Genomic DNA, 3,293 nt, shown 5'->3' on the forward strand with positions numbered 1-3,293 from the left:
AAGGACGAAGAGGTCACAACTGAATGACCACACCGATCCGACAGATTAAGAAAGCAAAATAAGGTTTGCCGGACTGTAGCTGTTACATCCCGCTCTCTCTCTCTCTCTCTCTCTCTCTCTCTCTCTCTCTCTCTCTCTCTCTCTCTCTCTCTCTCTCTCTCTCTCTTCCTCTCTCTCTCTCTCTCTCTCTCTCTCTTCCTCTCTCTCTCTCTCTCTCTCTTCCTCTCTCTCTCTCTCTCTCTCTCTCTCTCTCTCTCTCTCTCTCTTTCTCTCTCTCTCTCACTCTCTCTCTCTCTCTCTCTCTCTCTCTCTCTCTCTCTCTCTCTCTTTCTCTCTCTCTCTCTCTCTCCAACGATTACAATAAACAACCATAACGACATAAGCACTCATGAACTGAACTGAACTTTATACTTTTCTATGACAATTTATTTACCGCTAGAGATCGATAGCTTGTTTATTATTGATTATTATTATTCCTACACTTTTAGGTTTATTACTGTTAACTTGTTTTATATGTTTATTTGCATTATTGATATGGTTTTTTGCTTATTTTTTATAAACAAACACCTTTAGTATAGTACCACCAGACTCCAACAAATTCTTCTTTCTCTGCTGGTTAGACACACAGTTACGGGGTACTAACAAATTGGGGGCTCGTCCGGGATTGATAAATTAATTTGGGTGCAAGTGAATCGGGATAAAAGTCCCTTAACTGATCTAGTTGCGTGGATAACCAGGCGGGAAACCAGAAAAGATGGAAATAGACAAATTTCTAAAGAACCCGACTTCGGGGTCATTAGAAGATGCCGGGAAGGCGGAATTGGTGAGTGTTGGGAAACAATTAAATAATTCAGCGGTGAAATCGTGGATGAGAAAGTTGAATATACAGAGAGCAATAGCTATGCATTATGTATCAGAGGGCGTGTTCCAATCGGCCGTATACAAGTATACGATTTTCTGACATTAGATTCTACCTTTGAAACTTTTTAACATTGGAGAATGATCCCAAAACAAATAGGGCTGGATGTCACGGATAAAAATCTGGTTGCTGGATAAGACGAGACTCACATCATATCGCTCACTATTCAGTGAGCTAATTCTTATAACTTGCTGATACGAAGAGCCGAGACGGAAGGACGGAATCATTGGAATTATTGTCACGTGACCGTTTCAGCCGCTGCACCAGTCTCCCGGACAAGATGAAATAGAGGCTTGTCTGAAGGTTGAGAGTCCCACACTGCTACTTTTCAGATCTGTGCGAAACATGTCTTTAGAAACTGAACCGCCTATAATGTGGACAATGAGTTTATTGAGATCGTAACGCAGAGCAAAGTTGAGAGGGCAAAGGTTGGTGAAAGCGTGAGGCTGCCTATCATGGGCTGGAGGAGTCTAGGTTGAAGTGAGAGAACTAAGCCGCTACGATAAAAAATGTGTCACACCCTTCAGTGATGTCTCGGAGTGAAGATGTGACACTCGAGAGAGAGAGATGCCGGAGACACGGATAACGGTCGTATATAAAAAGTAAGAGACGTGTGGCACGGTGGCTTCTTCCACGATGGTTGTCTTTCTCATGTGTGAATTCCCGGCCAACCGTCCTCTTCTATTCAACAGTGACGTCATCTGACGGAATAAGTAAACAATTCATGTTGGCTCTCTCGGCAACTGGAAGGAAATAAAGATGGTGTGATCAAATACGGGCGATATTTACTTATTCGGTGTCAAAGAGAATTTATCTGTTTCGCAAGGCCACAGGCCCAGGACCATTATTCCTCTGAATAACAATGTTTGCTGCCCGCCGACGCCTGACCCCAGTCCCACAGTGTTACATGTCTCTCATCTGTTAATCACTGGGTAACTTGGCAGCACGCACAGCCGGGGCTCTGCTCAACTCATCGGCTTGGCCATAATGGACATGTTCCTTTTGCAAGTCACATTTTTCATCGACAGCCTCGTGTTCTGCTCACTTACCTCTTCAGATCACTGTAAACAGATCGATCCCCCAGAACCAGTCCCTGTTAAACGGAAATAAATCATTGTGATTAGCAAAAGTTAATAACAAACGCAGTCTGTGAGGGAGGAGAATTGGACGAACACCGAAAAGGACGTGGACACATGTAACAAATCGGCTCGGAAAGACCGTGGGACAGAGGGACCAGGTTGTGCTCCACAGTCCAGACTAACACATGATACTTCATGAGTTCATCCGCCATTTCTGCGGCCCCCATTGCCGCCTCTTCGACGTCATTCTTGCTGTCGATTGTCTCACTTCAGGGTCTGTTTCTTACTGTGTGAAGTGGAAACAATTACTTCAAAAAGGGAGAGACGCAAATAATTCCCTCACCGTGTAAGTGGAGTTTCCATCTTGTGCATTGTGCCTTGCGCCCTGGAAAGAGAAATTAAAGATTTCTATTGTGACTTTTAACCTTGCGCTCGACAATTGTATTCTGTCTCTCCACATGTAAACCCCGAGTGTATCAATCTTCGCATTCATTGCTGCTCGGACGCGACCCATCACATTACTTATCTTCTTATCTTTGAAACAATGACTGAGATCATAAACATAATACAAAGATCCAACCTGTTCATCCCTTGAGAGATTTTCATAGGTTCCCGATGCGTTCACGGTGTTTGTATCCAAGGTGCCTGCGGGAACAGTACAGACACGTCACAGCGGTGAAGAGCATCATGGGCCGTTGTTAATACAGCGGATGTCAATGCGGCCACAAAACAAAATGCCAGCGACAGCACGAACTACATTCCCACAAACGCCAGAAACCGGTCACCCCCTGTATAGACGGCCAATAATTTAGGCCAGATACAGAAAGGGAAATACCATACCGCCCCGCCAATGATATTGTAATCCTGTGTTGAAAATATTTACTTATTTAACCGGGCAACCCAACAACCCAAGCAACACTATTCGTGACCATTCTCTCGGATGAAACCCTGCAGATTCTGTGCACTAGGAACTGCCATATCTAAATGAAATGTTAAGAGTTCCAGGGGCCCAGTAACAGAACAGATGAAATGCAGTTCACTCACTGTTCCGTCCGGAATCGATGCTCGTGTCGTATTGGGATTGTGGGGGATCTTTGATCCTGAATGAACAGAAACAATGTTCAAAACATGAATTCCGGAAGAGTTGACTTTCCTGCGCTGATACACAGAGTGAAAACGGCTCCAATCATTCCATTGCATTCTCCCTGGTTACTCCTTGATACTGTCCCGGTTGTCGGGTGCTCGGTTCCAGGCCTGCTCGATCTCAACAACAGTGACCACAATGGGATTAACAG

At 44.6% G+C, this 3,293-nt stretch overlaps 1 long non-coding RNA gene across 1 annotated transcript; it reads right to left on the bottom strand.

The window, feature by feature from the left end:
• Positions 1–1,196: 1,196 nt before the first annotated feature.
• LOC132388524 (uncharacterized) lies at positions 1,197–2,773 on the bottom strand. The gene is made up of 4 exons (XR_009510254.1): positions 2,579–2,773; positions 2,342–2,383; positions 1,969–2,012; positions 1,197–1,662 (listed from the first exon to the last, which is right to left on the bottom strand). It is a non-coding gene; the product is annotated as an uncharacterized LOC132388524 (long non-coding RNA).
• Between the last annotated feature and the right edge of the window lie 520 nt (positions 2,774–3,293).

The sequence above is a fragment of the Hypanus sabinus genome, unplaced genomic scaffold (assembly GCF_030144855.1).
Source record: "Hypanus sabinus isolate sHypSab1 unplaced genomic scaffold, sHypSab1.hap1 scaffold_340, whole genome shotgun sequence".
NCBI lineage: Eukaryota > Metazoa > Chordata > Chondrichthyes > Myliobatiformes > Dasyatidae > Hypanus > Hypanus sabinus.